This window comes from Odontomachus brunneus, unplaced genomic scaffold (assembly GCF_010583005.1).
Source record: "Odontomachus brunneus isolate Ranch 3 - 2012 unplaced genomic scaffold, Obru_v1 Obru_scaffold_020, whole genome shotgun sequence".
Classification (NCBI taxonomy): domain Eukaryota; kingdom Metazoa; phylum Arthropoda; class Insecta; order Hymenoptera; family Formicidae; genus Odontomachus; species Odontomachus brunneus.
Window position 1 is genome coordinate 1,100,581 of NW_022639470.1, and position 19,863 is coordinate 1,120,443.

Below are 19,863 nucleotides of genomic sequence, written 5' to 3' on the forward strand. Positions count from 1 at the left end.
CTCTCTCTCTCTCTCTCTCTCTCTCTCTCTCTCTCTCTCTCTCTCTCTCTCTCTCTCTCTCTCTCTCTCTGAAGTCGATGATCCGTCATCGCGTTCGCCGTGTTTACCGTAGCTTACACGTACGAAAACACTAAAAACGTGGTCTCCCTTCGTGAATAATCAATATGCTACGCGAACCAGCACGAGAATTGGCGGATCACTAATAACCAGAGTTTCTTAATCCTGACAGTTGGCGCAGCTGCGAACATGTAAAGCCGGCATCCGACTAGGTATTAGAGATTAGAGATTAAGGATTGCGGATTAGGGACTAGAATTCAATTGATCAATTAAATCAATTGAATTTTAAATCAATCGAATCACTAAGAAAGCTTCAAGCCAGTGACAGCCATACACGAGAGTTACGAACAATTATTTCTATATTTTTCATAATATCGACAAAAAATCAAAGTATCACACTTATTGAGAAATTTTCAGAGCTCTTGAAGTTATTAAAGTCAGAAGAAATTGACTCAATATTTTTTCAATATTTTAGCAATATTTTGACATAAATATGATATATCTATTAGTCTCCATACGACAAGATTTCTCTTGAAATTTCTTGCAAAATTTTGAATATTTATTTGTGGGATATATAAAGTTTAATTTACATATACAGAAATAAACTTTGTTTCACAGAAATAAATCTTATTTCATACAAAAATAAACTTTATATCCCAGAAATAAATTTTTAAGTTATTAACTTTAAATTGATTTTAAGTTAATTTTCGTCAGAGAATATATAAATATCGCTGATAAAATCAAACACACGCGTGCGCGCGCGAGAAAGAGAGAGAGAGAGAGAGAGAGAAAAGTATAGAGAGAGAGAGAGAGAGAGAGAGAGAGAGAGAGAGAGAAGAGTAGAGAGAAAGAGAGAGAAAGAGAGCCCCAAGGTAAACAATATATATTCTCTAGAGCAATATAATTTTTTGTTACTTGAGTACCTGAGTTAGCATTACAAAGATTTCTTGTATAGACATTGAAAGAAATGAATAGAAATGGGAAAAAGGTAAGAAAAGAAAGAAAATAGAAACAAGTTGCGGAGAAAGGAGTGCTGTACAAAATAAATATATGAAATATATGAATGTAATAACGCTCGGCTCTCGCAGAGAACATACATAAGAAATTATACGTAAAGAAAAGTACAAGAGAGAGTACAGGCTCGCATATAGAGTTGGTTGATTCTTAGACCAGGTAAATTTGGAAAACAGTCTTCGAGAGAAATGAAAACGGGGAGACCATGAAACGGTTAAAAGGAAAATATAGCGTACTACTGTTTTGCACAATTTACATAAGTTCACAGTTTTGAAATTAGTAAAGAGAGAGAGAGAGAGAGAGAGAGAGGGGGGGGAAGAGGGAGAGCACTATTATACTAGATTTCCGAGTATCGTCGAAAGCACAGGATACCGCGAGTTCTCGCGACCTCGGCAACGGGAATTTTCCGACGCGATTTTCTCGACGAGCAGAGGAACGCGCGTACATCCGCACACCTATGCGAGGCGCGTAAAGCGGCAGTGAATAAAGCGAGACCGTGCCCCGTAGCAGTGACGTCATCCTCGCCGGATCCAAGATGGCGATCGCGTGTTCACCAGGCGAAATCGACAGGGCGCAGCGGCTGCGGCAGGACCGGTTCTTGAAGAGGCGGTACCACCACCGCCGCCGCCGCCGCCGCCGCGTCTGTATACTATACACGCCGCGTACAATTTCGTCGTTTTACGGGCCGAAAAGCCGAAGCTGCGAAACCGCAGGTCGGCTACCATGCCTACGCGACTGCTGCACCACGCTGAGGAACGTTGAACGCCGCACTCGCTGAACCGCACTCGCGCGCAATGAGACCTTTTAGCTTGTGTAAAGTATCCCTTCGGGTATCTCGCGTTTCCTTTCGTACATGGGTTCGTTGGACTGAGGGCCGCCGATTTCGAGGATTGACCGGTCACTTAAGTGACAATTGACCCTAAAGACTTCGCCCATCCTCAGAACGTGTCAGATCGTAGTTGGGTGCTAGAAATTGCAGATCGTAAATCGCGTGAAGATTATGGAACCTGCCTGATCGAGACAGAACGTGTCAGGATCGAAATCAGTTGATCTGTTCAATTGCAATCTGTAATCTGTAATTAGTAAGTTCTAATCTGCAAATCTCCCTGTTCTCAACATCTATCTATAGTTGGATATAGTCTTTAAAGATGAAGACGTGTGAGAGGTGAAGACGTTCTTTAAGTGCGCGCAGCCTCCAACTTGACATTGCTGTTCAAATTTAACCTCTTCAATTCTTTCTCTGTTTATTCTTCAGAAATTTCAAATATGTATATACTTGTTTACGTGTAGACAAGTAAATTAGTATCTTAAGAAACATATGTGTGCGTTTAAAAATATTCAATTTTTCTCTTTTAATCCAAACATTCGACAAAGATAGAATGAACAATACTACGAGTACAAATCCAATACAAAATCCCACAAGAGAAAGGGAAATCTAGTCACATAATTGATAAATGTCATTTATGTCACTTTAAAATTAAATCATCTTATAATTTTAATAAATAACTCAAATATTGTATCGGCAAAGATATATAACAAACAGTACTATGAGTAGAAATTCAGTGCAAAATCCCACAAGAGAAAGGGAAATCTAGTCATATGTTTAACAGATGATATGTGTTTATGTCACTTTAGACTTACATCCTTTTCTTTTGACTTTAACAAATAAATCAAACATTAGGTTAGCAAGAAAATAAAACAAGCAATGTTATAAATAAACATTCACCACAAAATCCCACAAGAGAAAAAGATATCTAATCACATAATTGACAACTGTTATGCTTATGTCACTTTAAAATATATATACAAAATATTTTCTATTGATTTTAATAAATTTATCCTCGAAGAAGTTAAACAATGCTAATACAAATAAATTTTTTAATTAACTCTCTCTCTCTTTCTATAAGATATATCTAATTCAATAGAGTCGAAAGAGTTAAATCTCATCGAAACGCAATTTAAAATTGAAGGAAAATTTCATCATCTTTTCCGCAGCAGTACACATTAATTAGTCACGCTTTAATTCGCAAGATTATTGGAATTCTAACCAGCTTGTAACGCTACCTCGTTCCTTTCGACCAGAACGAATCGCCTCCAAACAAGCTCGGGAATTCGTAAACACGTAGAGAAACGCAGAGTGCACTCGAGAAATCCTGCGTACGATCAGAAGCAGGATCTCGTTCGAACTCGCCGCGCGACGCGCCGACGGCGATCGGCGATCGTCGCCGGCGATTGTAAAGTGGCGAAAAACAGTGACGTAGTCGCGCGATAAAAAGCCCCGTGCCGAAGGCAGGCGACGCGGTCGGGGGATACCCGAGAAAAGCCTCGCGGGAAGATCTCCCAGCCGCTACAGCGGCCGCGATAAAAACGATTTTCGCGTGCCGATCCACGCGCGTTCGCGCGCGGTTTACGTCACCGGCCGTAAAACGTGCGCGTCACGCAAATCGTCGCGTCAGCCGAGCGAAATAGGTAGTGCGCGGAAACGGGGAAGCGAAATTCCAACCAAGGCGTGAACGACCTGTCAAACGACCTGCGGGGGCGAGTCGCGTGAGCGTATCACTTCCGATTAACGCCTTGGCTGTGGTGGAAAGTTTTTCATATGCGACTAACTCGAAAATCGATACGGCGCCGCGGGTGACGCGCGGGTGTTTTCCCGGATGCGTGGCCGTGCGATGTCCTGTTCCGTGTAAGAGGCGAGACACGCACTCTCGTCCTCTCGCGTGATAGCGAAGAATACCAATGGCGTAGCGCGGTGTTCCTCGGGCCTCTTCCCGTCGGGCTTCCTCTCTGCGTTTGTCGTGACGTGCCTCGATGAGGATCCGCCAAGAATTTCGCTTCACTCGCGAGTCGAAATTTTGATCCTACTTTCGGCCTTATTATTCCATGTAACACCTATTTTTATACTCTGAAACCTACGTCAATCTCTTTTGATTCTATTTAACCTAGCCGAGTCGAAATTTTGATCTTACTTTCAGCCTCACTAATTTATCCAACACCTATTTTCACGCTAAAGAAAATAAGAAAGGAAATTTCGGACATCAGAACCAAAATAGAAGTAAATTGTATCATTAGGACGAAACCTATACTAACTTAGCCTTTACAACTGCGTTGTAGAATTCAAGGTTTAACACAGGACCAAAATTTTGACTCAGTCAGTCAAGCCAGAAGAGACAGTTGTAAATCGGTACTTTATATATTTTGATAACGTCGCGTTTATAGATAAACCCGCCAAGTTTTGGACAAAAGAATAACTTTTGTCTGTCTACTCAACAACTCAACACATGTCCTCAAGTATAGCATAGATTTCGATCAAATTACTCAAATTTCTTCTAAACTATTGCGATACCAACTTTGAATCCTACAAATTCTTATCCCATTTTTACTCCATTCTTATTTCCGTACAAAAATTTTTGGAATCCAATTGGGATCTATTCCGATTTCTCAAATAGTTGAAGTTGTGATTCTAAATGAGAGATCCAACGACAGAAGGAAAGCTGTGGAAAAAGATTGAAAGGAAGGGGGAGACATAGAGAATAACGAAATAATAATTAATACTTTTCTAATTATGATTTGTGTAAGAATATAAAAAGCCTATTTTTTAAATATACTGTTATATGATTACATTCTTAACTTACTGACTGTTAATTGTAAATAATTGCAATATATTTGAATGTTTCTGCGATGTTAAGAAGTTTTATATTCAAAGCAAAAATATAAATATATATTATTTTATCCGAAACATTTATAATTTATCTCAAAAAGAGGTTGAGCAAAATATTTGAAACAGTTCAAGTACCTTTGCTTTTCAAACATGCAATTCTAAGTGAAAAACCTAAGATTTTCTCAGTATTTTATGCTAGTCTTTTGTTTACATTAGAATTGAGCAAAATTTGTTGATTTTCCAAACAATTTCATTATCCAGCAGAACACTAAAAGTGTAAAACATTTTTTTATTGTTTACTCTATTGAATACAATAGTTGATATAAAAATGGGATTGATATCGAGTGGGAAGTGGGAAAGCCAATTTTGGGATCGAATTTGGGTAATTTAGTCGGAATTTACGTTGGAAAAGTCTCAAAAAGTTTCTATGCGGGAACCGACAAAAATAAAATTGACGTAACAAAGATGCGGCGTTTGTTGAGAACTTTCTTCTCGTGCGGCTTTCAAGCGTGTCGCGGATTCTGCAAGCTTTTCATCCGAACTACAAAAGGCCGATCGAAGCACGCCTCCATAGATCTCGCTTGCAACACCCGGGGATCTTCGAGCAACATCGAGAACGATCGATTCATCCGTCAACGAACTTGGCGTGCGCGAGGCATGCGGCGCATAAAGCGCGCACGTCGGTCGTCGCGTTCATCGATCAGTTATCGTAATGTCTGATCAAAAGGAGGAGGAGGAAACGGGAGTCGGCGTATCGCGAGAATCCTCGAAAAGGAGCCATCGCGATCGAGCGCGTCCCGCGCTCTCACCTGCGACCTCGCAGAAGAGCCGATACCCGGCGATGCGCCGACGTGGATGTCGCGAGCTTCTTGACTTCCAAGCAAAAAACGCTATCTCGTTTCGTCATATGGCTGGCAAGTTGCTCGAGCGGGCAGAAGTGGATACTCGACGTACTCGCTGTTATGCGCGTGAATTCGATACCTCACGCGATACCGTGACTCTTCGCCATCCGGATTGAAACCCTGACCGAAGGAATTAATATCCCGCGCGAGACCGTTACAACAGTAATCCACGAAAGGTCGACATACGTGCCGCGGGAATTCGAGATCTTCCGTGAGAGTGGAGGAGACACGGTAGAGACATGGAAGTACCGTGAAATCAAACCTTCAATTTCGCCAATTACCCCCTCGCGTCCATCTTTCGTTATTCCATACGGCATGGACGGCTTAACCTTTTGACCCTTTGAGCCATACATTTTATTTCCCGGTGAAGTTTCTTTAAATTCAGCGTATGGGGGATTTCGAGGTCGCTGATTACCAATTTCAGATGAAAAGGTTAAAATTCGAAGTGGCGGGTTCAACATAGCAACCGTAAATTTTCAAAATTAGTAATCTCGCTTTTAGCATTGTCTAGAGATAATAAATAACACTTCCCTTATAGAAATATCATACTAAGAATCATTGATAATTACTTATTTTCAGTATTAAAAATACTGAATAATAAGTAATTATCAATGATTCTTAGTATGATATTTCTATAAGAGTTCCTTGATATGAAAAAGAAACATTTGCATTTTCTAGAAGAAATTTGCAGCAAACATATTATCAATATTGCAATAGTTTATTGTAAAAAATAGAACTTATAGAAAATTTTGAAAAAATGTGTAAAATACTGTTAGTTATTCTGAATAAACCATTAATGTTTTGTTGTGTCGATTCCTAACAGTTAGTCTTAAATTGATTTTTGTCTGAAAGCACTTTTTTACTTTCATTTGCACATAATAATTTAACAATTAAACATACAAGTAATCTTTTATTTACTTTTAGTTCCTTATATTAATGAGAAAGAGAGAGTGTAATAATATAATTGACTATATCTGTCGATAAGTTAGTTACAATCATTAAGAAAAAAGCAAAAGGAGACGCTAGCGTCTCACTATAGCTCAAAGAGTTAAAGAAGGGATTTCCTTTCTCGAACAAACAAATGAATAAAATAAGAATAAGAATAAGTCAAATAAACCAAACATCATTCTCGTGAACTTGTAAGTGAAAAAAGAGAGAAACCTTGGAATCATGCGTCAGCAACTTTGATCCGTGTACTAATAGTCATTACTTAAAACTTGTCTCAAGCGAAATACTCACATTTGTATCTAGAATTAGATGTAAATTTTTTTTCAGTTGAATCACGATTACAAATCGCTTATATCCTATGATTACAATCACTTATGTCCTCTGATTCAACTGTGAAACTCGGTTCTAACTTTAAATTTAAATTCGAATACCTCTCACGTGAGGCAAGCTTCAAGTAAAGATTAATTCTAGCCTTTGACTTGTATTAATAGTTATTACTTGAAACTCGTCTCAAGCGAGACTCTTACATTTGAATATAGAAGTAGGTGTAAGTTATTCACTTACATCATACGATTGCAGATATAAGGCTTGTTTTTTCTTTTCAGATGCACTAATGTTGCACTTGTTCCTTTCCTTTTCAATGCTCAATTATATGCTTATTTCACTCTCTGAAAAAATATGCAACCTACTTAAGCTGAAAAGAACAGACCTATAATGTCACTTATATTATATAATCTAACTGAGAAACTCAGATCCATCTCTAAATTTAAATTCCAGTATCTCATGTGAGTTTAAAGAAAAGGTTATTAATATGGGTCTTAATTCTCTAATTAATTAAAGAGCGGTATTCATAATCAAATCTTATATTTAGGATCGTCATAAGCTCATCTGTTTTGTAGCTAATGAAATAATCCGCTCAGATGGCCTGAGATACTTCGTCCAACCAAAAGAGTCACATCTATAAATTTAAATATTTCACTTGTAACTAAATTCAAGTAATATCTATTGATACAGGCCTTAAGCTCATATTAAAGGGATACCGAAGTGATTGATAAACTCGAAAAATATTGATAACGTAAAAGCGAAAATCTAATATAATCATATTACTCTTTTCGTATTTTTTCTGCATATAGATCTTGTATGAGAATGTATGCTGCTTTGCGTTTTATTATACTAGCAGAAAATATAACTGCGCATATACAGAAATTTTTCTGCAAACTCTTGACGTACTTTGGAACTTCTATATTCAGTTATAAAGATACAGAAACGTTCCTTGAAAGTTTCGTTAGCGGAGCAAATATACGTGCGGTAACTGCAGAACTTTTATATCAAGTAAATATTTACACCAACTGACAGCTCGAAATGTCAATTTAAAACTTCTTTGTCGTTTTTATATTAAACAATGTTCCGATTCATTATTGCACTTTCAGCGTGTAATAGTTATTTGTAATTCTGTGGGATCAAAATGTACGACATAAACTTTGCGGGAAGAAATCAGTATTCTGTCGAGAAAACTTCCAAGTATGGCATCCCCTTAACAGTCGTTCCTTCAAACCTGTCGCACGTGAGACACTCAGCTTCAAATTTACAGTCGGATCCGAGTTTCCCAATAGACTGACATGACACTAGTGTGCGATACACTAATTGATAATCGCAATTCAACTGACCAACTCACATCCAAACCTAAGTTCACGTCTGAGTATCTCACCTGAGGTGAATCTCAAATAATGACTATGAATACACAGGCTTCATACTCTGCCCTTTGAGACTTTGGCGGCGTGGAGGGACGCCGAGCTCGGTCTTTGTTTGAGTTCGAGTTTGAGTTGTACTTGGTGCGAGCCCCTTCCCCCCTTGTTCCCGTCGCTAATCTCTACGACCACGTCGTTCCCGGTATCGATGACCGAAATCCGCGGACTTTCGAGGAGAGACTTTCGGTCGGAATGATCGTCCGCTCGCTTTCGTACGCCTGCAACGTCGGCACAGGCGTCGGCGAAGGTCAACGAGTTTCCTACGTGGGCAAGGAACGCCTATGGTGTGCGCGGGGCGCAGCAGCGGCGCGCGGGCGCGCTTACTCACGCTCTCAAAATTGCTACCGGAGCCGCCCTGCGGTAGCACACGCTCTTCTTCCCCGTCCGCGGTTAATGAGCGCGTCTTTCGCGCTGACAGTCGTCGACCTCGTCATCACCGTCGTCGTTGTCGTCGTCCTATTCACCTCGGCGAGCCGCCGAGCGAAGCGGCTCCGCGCACCGTGTCGGAAACTCTCGCCCGACCTCGATTCCGTGCTCCGATACTGCGCGCGCGCGCCGTTGAGATCATCACCGTTTAGGTGTGACACGGCGTTCCGGAACGGGCGCGAAAAGAGCCGGCACCTCCGCGGGAAAATCAAAGGAGTCGCAGCAGGTAGCTTGGTCGGCTCGAGCGAGGTCGAGTTGGATCGCGCGGCGAATCGCGGAGCGAATCGATCGCACGAGTCCTTTCCTGCATCCCGCATCATCGTGGAAGCGCTTCGCACCGCGCGAAGCGGATCCCCTGCCCTCTTGGCGGTACCGATGCCACCGCGCGTAGACGGAGTTCACCGGTTCACACCTGGAGGAAGCCCTCTCTCTCTCTCTCTCTCTCTATTCGCGGCTCAAGAGCATCGGTCTACTCTCGATCTACGTATCCAGGGTCATGGTGCAATTCTCTGCGACGTTGCCTCGTTATTACACAACTTTGATCCACAAGTCGCTTCGAGTCGGGCTTCGTCCAGCCGTGCCCGGTGACATGCGTCCGTCCGTCCGTCCTGTCATCCGCAGAACGGTAATAACACGCAGATTTTCTCGCTATCTCTCTTTCTCTCCTACCTCGTCCTCGTGTCGCCGTGTTGCGTGCGTTCGTGCGTGCGTGAGGGCGTTCGTACGTTCGTGCGTGCAAGGCCTGGAGGGCCCGCTTCTCCGAGGGGGGCTGTCGACGGAGCTGTGCGAGAGCGCGAGGGCGGATACGCTCCTGCCGGGATCTCTCGCGCGCGCAGGTAAATATCGTCTAGCGCGATCGCGCGGCCACGACTGAGTCCGTTCTCCTGAGAGAGCGTTTCACCTGCGACGACGGAGCCCCCCTCGGCGGCCTCGGCGCGACGCGCGAACTAAACCCGCCGTTCCTCCTTCTCCTCCTCCTCCTCTTGTTGCTGCTGCTGCTGCTGCTGCTCTCCTCCGCGCCGCTTTTTCCTCTCCCACTCGCGAGCGCGTCGCGACGGAGCCTTCGCGCGTCCTTACCTGCGAGACCGTGTCCTGCACCTATTCGGCCACCCACTCACCTATTCGCACTCCGCGACGCTCGAGAATCGTCGAGCGATCGGTCCATTCGCCCGCCTGACAAATCGTGGGAGGCGGAACAGGCTTTTTCTAGCTGGTTATGAGATGCTTATGGGATGGAGCGTGGTTTGGCGTGTTGGGTAGCCGACCGAACAAGTGGTAGACGACCCTCTTCCTCTGAAGAGCTTCCTGCTCGTGATCCTTGTAACTTTTCTCTTATTATTCGAAGGTTATATAACGACCCAGATAGACTTTCATGATTAACACGATGTGAGACGATTAATGATGGAAACTACATTCTTCTAGTTACATCTCTGATGCAAATATCTGTATTAAATTAATCACTAAATTTACATCATACAATAACATGAACTTTTTATCGATGTGGCAACAAGTTTATTAAAAGCTACACTCAGATGTTCATATTATATTTTACATGACATGTTGTTTTGAACAAATTTTCATTTTATTTCTTCGTATTCCCTTCGTAAAAAGATTTGGTAATAACTATCAAGTCTGGGTGATAAGTACCAGGTGCTTTGGTTGGAAATAATTTCAACTAAACATGTAAATAAATATAATCAAATAATATATATATATATATATATATATATATATATATATATATATATATTTGGTAAATATTAATAAATAATCTTAGCAAAGTTTGTAATATCCATTGCCAAGACTTGGTGACTATTGCCAATGGTATATTACCAAACAATTTGTTAAATAAAACCATATTGTTTAGTAATACTTAGCATATTACCTGATAAATATATGAAATGTTACCAAATATTTTGGCAATAGTTGCACTATTTAGTAATTATTCAGTGTTATTAATCGAACCATTTAACTGGCTCAACTTAATGAAAGAATCTGTTTTACTAATCATTTTGTAATTATTATCAGGTGATAATAATTACAAATAATTAGTAACTATATTTGATACTAATTGTATATATCAAATGTCGCACTGAAATGCTCAAGCAAATATCTTTGTTATCTATTACAAGATCTTTTTTTGTGTATCTCTATTTCGTCATTTGATGTGATAAATATGACTACCTTATAGATCATTCATAAGGGATGCAACCCCTATAAATCGATTAGCAAAGTTGCTTCAGATTTGCATCTATCTAGGAACATATTGTTCTGAATAAATTGAAGCTATTTTATTTGTATTGTTTTTATATTTCTATTTGAGAAATTTCTATATGATAAATTTCTATTTTTATCATTCTATGCGAATGCCATATAAGCCATTCGTAAGAGATGCAACCTTTACAAAACAACTAGTAAAGTTGCTGCCAAATTTATATATAGTTATTTACTTGAGGAGAAGGTACGCACATGCGATAGCTCATAGCATCAATTTTGCAATAAATTCTCGTACGATTTTTCCAAAAATAATATTTCTCTTTTTTTGTCTAATAGTTTATAATATCTAAATCTCGATTTTTTTAAGTTATATATGTCCCACAATAAGCTCAAATATTTATTTTATATTAGCAATATTTTTAATTAATAGGAAGTAAACAATAATATAATAATAATGGAGTAAATAATTATAAGGATCTTTGATTAAAATCAAACAATATAATAATGAAGAATATAATAATGAAGGATGATCTAATTTGCATTTATTTATAATTATACACACAGAGACTAATTATTTAATTATCAGAACATTTCGACCACATATATTATAATCATTTTCAGCTAAAATTATATATTATAAATTTTACTATGTATTATAATTACATATTTTAAATTATATGTAATATGTAGGAACAGAAGTTATATTTAATTAAAAAATTGTTACGTTTTTAACTTATTTTGCTACCGGTAACAATAACAATAATAATATTTTATAATATAATAATATTTCAACAACTTATACACATCTGAAATTCCTCAAAAAAAGAAGTAGGATCGAAAGGGTTAAATAATTTCCAGAAAACGTTCCGAGAAGTAACTTTCTAGATTAGACAGATGTGTATAAAATTAGTAACAACTTTACTAGTTCATTTGTAAAGGTCGCGTTCTTTATGAATGGTTCATATAACATTTATATTTATTACATGAAATGAAAAAATAGAAATACAAAAAGAATTATGAAAATTTGCTGAAAACAGTGGTTCGCGTAAAATGCAATACGAGAGTATAATTTTTAATAACGTTGTTACTTCAATATGACAAAAGATTTACATTATTGACTGCATAAATTGGATAATCAATTCAACATAGTGTATATGCCTCATAAGCGCAATTAAATAAAATTTTAGAATTTCTATCATCGATTGTCTCGTGTTATGATAATTATAAAAGTTTATCTGGCCACGATGCTTGCGTCTCTCTCCCTTTTTATTTATAGTAAAGAACTGAGGTATCCATTTAATGCCATTCAGCAAGATGAGCGGATCGAACGTCGATCCAGGCAAGCGGATCAACCCTCAAAGCGGTACACCTGTGCCCAACAGCCGCGGGCGCGAGGGGGGAACGATTTCTCAAAGGGGGTCGAGCGTGGCACGATAAGGCGCGATAGGTGTTTAACGAGTACTTTTGACATCGGCGGCTTCCCGCGACTGACGTCCGTTACTCCTGCGAGGTATGCCTCGGTGTCCTCGGGCGACTCGTCTCCAACTCCCACAACGGCTAGAACCGCTATTCGTTTTCGCTGAACGATTATTCCCCGCGGAGGAGAGGGAGAGAGGAAGAGAAAGAGGAGAGAGAGAGGGGGGATAGAGGAAGAGAGAAAGAGATCTCCTCCTCCCACTACTCTATTCGCGACTACATACAATTACTCCTCTCCGGCATCCCGGCCATCTCCGAAGGACGCGTATGCTCTTCCACGGCTCACGCAAACGCGTTTCACCGCGACCGCCGCCCGCGAATTCACGTTATGCTCGGCCGATTTGATCCCGCGACGAGAGATTGCCACCCCCTCATCTCGGAGATAATCATTAACACGCGACTCTCTCAGCCGCTGGCGTCACCTTGCAGAACTAGCACGCGTTCGCAGTTGTGCTCGCGTATTTTCCCGTTAAACGCAGACGGATCGAACGGAAAATTTAATCCTTTGGGACGTAGATGTGAAATGGTGTTCATTCGGGATAATGAATATTCGTTAAAATAATTAGCGGGAATTCGACGCGATAAGCACCGGAAATCTAATCAGACGATCATATTAGATTTGTCATATTGATGCAACAACAAATTTTTATTAAAAGTTACATTCACACTTTTATATTGCATTTTACATGAGCTACTCTCTTGAGCACATAATTCTCTCTCCGTATTTTTATTTTTTAAATAAATTTAAGAACGAAATTTATAGTCGGATCTTATATTATTAGGATTATCTTAAATTCATCTTTAGCGGCTACATGGATCATTTTATTGGCTATGAAACATTTAAAGATAAACTTAGGACGATTTTAAATAGAAGATCCGACTACGAATATCGTTGTAAAGATTCGTCGTTCTAAAGAGGAACTTCAGAAACTCATGACTCTTTTTCCCATTATGACCTTTTAGTTTTACTCCAGAATATCATTTGTCGAGTTCGGCCGAGGGCATGAGAGAAGACTCTTTATCGTTTGATTGCGTCTGTGAGTCGACAGCGTTACCTTGGAAAGCGAACACGTGGCCACAGTTATATTCGCGTATGTTCCATTAAATGCAGATGAATGGAATAGAAAATCTGGTCTTTTGGAACGTACACATAGAAAAATATATACGACATTCAAGCAAATGTTACTTGTGTATGTGTGTTTCAAGTATCTCATAAATTTATATTATATATTCGTAAATCTATAATAAGTTTCCATCACAAGCATTAAATTTCTTCTGGATACATTCTGAATCCCAGTACGTTCAGCATTTCAGTTAAGAATATTAAAACAGAAATCCGATTTATCACATATATAGAAAAATGTAATGTTTTTGTTTTGAAAATATCTTTATTTTTGATATATAAATCTTAAAATAAGATTATATAGCATTATATGTAAACGAAGATAAGTTACTTTTATCAATATATTTTGTGTGTATGTACGTATGGTTTAACAAAGAGAAAAAAAATATTATTTAAAAATATAATTTTTATGAATAAAAAGCGCAAAATATTAAATTAAGAATATTATGTTTTTAAATATTGGAAGAAGATATCGTTACCATTAAAAGTATTCATATTGTGCTTTTTATAGATATTTTTATGAGAGAGACTATTATATTATAATATCCAAATAATATTACAATATTGTTGAAATGCAAGACTTAAATTTCTAACAAAATTATATATCGTTCTTTATGTATAAAATATAATGATTGTTAAGTATATTAGTTTCAAGCGAATGCTAATTTTTTTCCGTGTAGAATCGAGCTAACTTTTTCTTTGATAAAGTTTCATAATATTATCGTAAAGAGAATAAATTCTTTTGAGTGATGATGATGAGTTTTTTTCAAATTCATGGGGAGTACATTTTAAATTATATTATCAAAAAAATATTCCTTTTTTTCTGATGAAAGATAACCATTATTTGAAAGAAGAATATAGTAAACTGATTAATCGCTGCTTTTAGCAGTAGAATATTTTTCTGTGTAAACTCTCAAAATTTCTTGGAGCAGGATTTTATTCAGAACCGAAACGTGCGAAATGTATTTTCGCTCGAAGCGTTATTGAAAATATTACCACTTGAAATCGCAGGAGTGAGTGTTCCACTTAAGCTTAGAATGGATTCTGGCTTCGTATGAGCGAATGTTTCAATAGATTAGAATAAAAATGTTTTTAGGACGGTGAAATGTATCTACTCTTTAATTTCGCACAAAAATATTCACTCGGTCATTTAGGCTCGCATTACATTTTCTTCACTTGAAACTTGTCTTATGTGAGATACTCAGATTTTTATTTAGAGTCAGATTCAAATTTTTCTCAGTTGAATTATACAATATATGTGACATTTATATCTGCAATCGCGCGATTTAAGAAACTCTCATGTAACTTTTAATTTAAATCTGAACATTTTACTCTCTCTTGAGACGAATGTCAAGTAATAACTATTAATACAAGTCTATGAGAATGAAGAATTTATTCTATATAAGTGAAAAAATACTCGAATTCGAGTGACTGCAGTGGTCATCCTACCTTCTTCGAATGAAATTTCACTCTTAGGAATTTAAGAAAGTAGATGTAAAAATAATGGCGTATTATTGATGATAGCAAACACATTTGCTAAAAAAATTAGCAAAACTAAAACGCAGCGGGTTCCAGAAATCAGATGCGACCAGAATTAGGCGATCGTGAATCTTAAAATGAATCTAAAAAGCCGTGACTCGATCGCTCGCTCCTCTTTTCCTCGTTTACGACCACTCTTTTAGTTTTCCTTCAGAACGTCTGTCGCGACCGGCTCGTCGAGGGTGTGAGAGAAAAATCTCTCCATCGTTTGATTGCGTCTGTCTCTTTGATCATCTCCTGCCTCTGTCTCCTTGGTGTCGTCGAAAAGGCAGGACGATTCGCGGCGGATCGGTGAACCGGAGGAGCGAAAGACAGACGGCGGCCGGAGATTTCGCGGTGTCGGAGATAAGGGACCGCGATGATCCGCGCAGCGCGGCGAGCACCGAACAAGAAAGAGAACGAGAGGAAAGGCGAGACGGAGAAAAAGACAGAGAAAGAGAGAGAGAGAGAAAGAGCGGGGGCGTGGGCGCCCAAGGCCTTCTGCTCGCCATTTACGGCCCGACACAGCCGGACACGGAAGACTCGCGGGGCGAGGGAGAACACGACGAGAACCCCGCGATACAGAGCGAGAGAAGACAATGACGACGACGATGACGACGAGAGAAGGCGAGGTGAGGCGCGACGGAGGAAAGGGAGAAAGATCAAAGGGGGCGAGAGAGAAATATATACCGTCAGGCCATTTTGGTCGCGTTGCAAACTGGAAAGACCACTCGAATCTCCGTCAGCGAAACGCGTCCACCATCGGCGGGACGCGGACGATCGTCCCGCACTTGGCTCGTTGACGGCCGCGCGAGAGTCCAGCCGTTGATCGCGCGGCGTCCCATCCGAGACAATTTTCTCCGTCGTCCGCAGCCGCCCTCTTGGCTGGCGACGACGAGCCTCTGACATCGGATGACATGCGAGAATAATTTCATTTCGCGGTGATTTCGCGCACGACGGTCCCGTCAATGGATAACCCGGTGATTCTGTTTGGGCGGGCGGTAGACGAGGTGTCACCGCGTATGCAAGGGATCATCGTGCTTGAGGAGATTGTCGCGGTTTAAGGAGTTCCTGGGGTCGCATTCGTGGCGCCTATTCGAACTCTAAGTATACCCTTCTGGTTCTCAAGCTGAAGTAACTTTATACTCGTACAAGAAAAACGAAACTTAGAATAAAAAGAGCGTACTTAGCGTTCAAATACGCTTCAAGAATACAGTCCCTTCGCCACGGAACTCTTAATTGATGATGTCAAAAGCGAGAAGATGCATAGTAGAAATTCTTGCAAAGAAAAAATGTTGAAGTAAAAAGATAACGCAATCAATCGGACAAATTTGTAAAGTAATCCAAAGATTTTCCTTGCGCTCTAACAATTAATAAATTACCGTAAAATTAACGTGACATTCATGTTTTCTGATTTCATCAATTTAATTTTACGATTGTTTATTGATTATTAGAGCAAAAAGAAAAGATTATTTCATAGATTTGGTCGATTGACTACAAGTGTCATTTTATGAACAAATCATTTTACATATATGTCATTTTATATTATTTATTTTTTATTTTTATGAATGTCTTCAATCAAAATGGCCGCGGAGGGGGAGCTTTAATTATTGAAATAATCGATTAAAATAACTAATCAACTCTATGTTGATTTACATTAGTTATTTCAATGCTCAACTAAAATTTGGATCGCCAAATAGATAGACAAAACAGATAGATAGTAAATAGATAAAAGGGTTTATTAAACATTTTAGTCTTAACCCTCTAAGAACGTTGGGGGAGGAGATTGCGTTTAATGCATGAAATTAGCGAGATGTGGCAATTTTATGGCGGCAGTCTCCGGCGATTGCCTCAGCAGCCAACGAGTTAATAACTGATGTACGGCCGTTTACCAGCATTCGAGAGACTTTCAGCAATTCCGACAACCCGGCGCGTGTCGCGTACCGACGCATCATTCAAGATGTGCACGGTCATCCTTACGTAACGAAACAACGATTATGCGGCGTGACTCGCCGCGATCCTCCCCGAAATGCGATCCCGATAACGACGGTCGGATCGTCGCGTTATTCACCTGTGTATGCAAGCTGTCAAATATTGACGGGAGAAAAACGAACAAATGAACGATACGGCGCGATAGGGCAATCGCTGAATCACCGTTCTCCTTTTCCTTTCCTTTTTTTCTCCCTTTCTCTTTCTCTCTCTCTCTCTCTCTCTCTCGTCGTCGTCGACGTAATTCGTCGCTACTTTCCAATCCCACGAGAAATCTCGCAGAGCGACTTTCACGATTCCGCTACCGCGAGCGAAACACGATCCGCGGCATCTGGCGTGTTCTCGCGAGTCTTTCCCGAGTCTTTTTCGTCACGGTATACCTGCGCGCAAGCTCGCACGTTGGATTTCCGTTCGCCCGCCGCCATTTTCCGCCTAAAGTCGATCACTTTTACCGCCGCGACTCGACTCGCCGCCGACGCGAGTCGGCGTCGTTGCGCAATCGTGTCGAACTCGAGTCGCGTGATGACCTTTCACTTTCGTACACGACGTCCTTGGACCAATTAGCGGATATTCGGAGCGCAGCAACGAATTTCGTCGCACGCGGAGACCACATGCGCCGTTCTGATCTCTAATCACACGTTGTCATATCATAATTAATAACACGTTACATGCGCATCGCTCCGCGCGATCCATCGACGCAACTTATGTAAAATACTTTCATGCGCGAGCAGCGAACTTTCAAAATCTGTTAGGCCGTCGAACTTTCTCTCTTGATGACGCGATCTCTCTGCAACGATGTTCGCGCGAATCGCGGGAATAGAGAAAAAAGAGCGACGCAGGTTCCGGTACTTTGGTTAATTTCTTAAGGTAATAATAGCGCGACAGTACTATCAAAAAGTTCAGTCCTACAGTAGAAAGAAAAAGTTCCTCCTTGCGTAACCAATTGATTTTGACTGTCCTTACTACACATACACACACACATAACAGTGATGCGTCCTAACGAACGCATACTAACACATGTGCTGTCGCCACACTTCACGCCTCAACTTTTCGTACTTACAATAATATTATAGATTGGGACATTCAGACGTCGATATCTTTAAAACGTATCAAAAATTTTGATATTTTTATATTATATCCGTACATTAGTCTTGAATATTACTGTAGTTTTTCATAAAACTCTTGGGTGTAGTTTGATCACCAGAATTAGAAATATTTTATCGGAAGCCATTTTTGTAATGCGATACATGTTAAAAGTGCTAACTTTAACTTTCGTTATCTTTTCGTTATCTTAGCTTTCTCATGGTCAATATATTTCTAATTACACCAATAATTAGATAATATTTAAATCTATATATAATGTAAATTTCAACGAATTCTTGGATAATTCATTTTGTACATATACTACCTTAATCAATAAGATCCGTATTAATAATCGTTACTTGAAACTTACTTCAGGTAAGACACTCAGATTTTAATTTAGAGTTAGACCTAGAATGATAACATATCGGTAATATGTTAATTTTACATTAAAATAGTCACAAATGGATAACATATGCATTGAGAAGAAAAAGCGGTTGAATCGACAAGATCGACGGTCACCGATCATCAAAGAAATATTGGATCTATTCAACAAAATACATGTTAATGCAAAAATAAATTGCGTTAAAATCACTATATCAATAGTTTAATAGATCCAATATTTCTTTGATGGCTACCGATTTTGTCGATCTAACCGCTTTTTTTCCTCAGTGTGGAAATTTTAATATCTGTATGCAAGATTTCTAACTATATGATATATAAATTTAAGGGCAATAACTATATATATACGAATACAGATACTATGTGTGAGAATGTATGTAGATGCACCTCAGATACTTTTCAGAGATATGTTGAATAAATACAATAAATTCTTTTTTTAATTATGTTATATATTTCACTGCATTTCGTAATTTAAAATTTTTTCTTTCACTTTATTGTTATCACATTGTTTTCTTTAGACACTTTTTCTTTCTTGATATTTTTCTTACCTGTTTATATTTCGATTAAAATGTAACGTAACGCTCGTTAAAAAAAAAGTAAACGACGCGCGAGAGTATACTATAAATCCGTGTTATTTTTAAACGCATAATCGTGTAATTTGACTGAAGCTCTTTTTATACGCTTTTTGCGGCTTTAAATCACGTCATTTAACACGTTTAAGAGACGTGTAAATTACAATTTGAATTTAGAGTTAGATGAGATATTTTTATTTGAATTATATGATACATGTGACATTACATTTGCGCAATCGCGATTTAACTGAGAAACTCAGGTCTAACTCTAAATTAAAGTCTGAGTATCTTACCTGAGTATTTTATCTTACCTGAAGTACGTATTTTATCTTACCTGAGTATTTTATCTTACCAAGTAACGACTATTAATACCGGCCTTACTGATTAAAAAAATAAATTACTGTAATTTAACTGATTTGAACGTGTTAAGTAATGTGACTCAAAACAGTTAGAAACATGTAGAAAGAGATTCAGTCAAAATAACGCATTTGTAGTGTACTAGAACAATTGACAAGAAATGTAAACTCATTCGCTCCCATCGTCAACAGGCGTCGCTCATCAATGGACGCCGGGCGATCACATAATCAAAACATTCGGAACGTTGGAGGCTGTCAAAACGGATACCACGGACTATGTGTGCCCATGCATTATCCACACTCTGTTGCTCTACCCAAATCAAAACACTCGGGACCTTCAGGGCGGTCAAATTTACCTTCGTGCCTCGCGAACT

The 19,863-nt window shown here is 39.2% G+C and overlaps 1 protein-coding gene across 2 annotated transcripts in view; it reads right to left on the bottom strand.

The window, feature by feature from the left end:
* LOC116842018 overlaps nt 1–9,645 on the bottom strand; it is a 70,109-nt gene extending 60,464 nt beyond the window's left edge. Inside the window, exon 1 of one of the 2 annotated variants that reach the window (XM_032810643.1) lies at nt 9,426–9,645. The gene's annotated coding sequence lies outside the window, so the exon portion shown is untranslated. Of the gene's footprint in view, nt 1–8,658; nt 8,984–9,425 lie in introns of those variants that run through there. The other variant, XM_032810644.1, reaches the window with a different exon arrangement.
* Nucleotides 9,646–19,863: the final 10,218 nt, after the last annotated feature.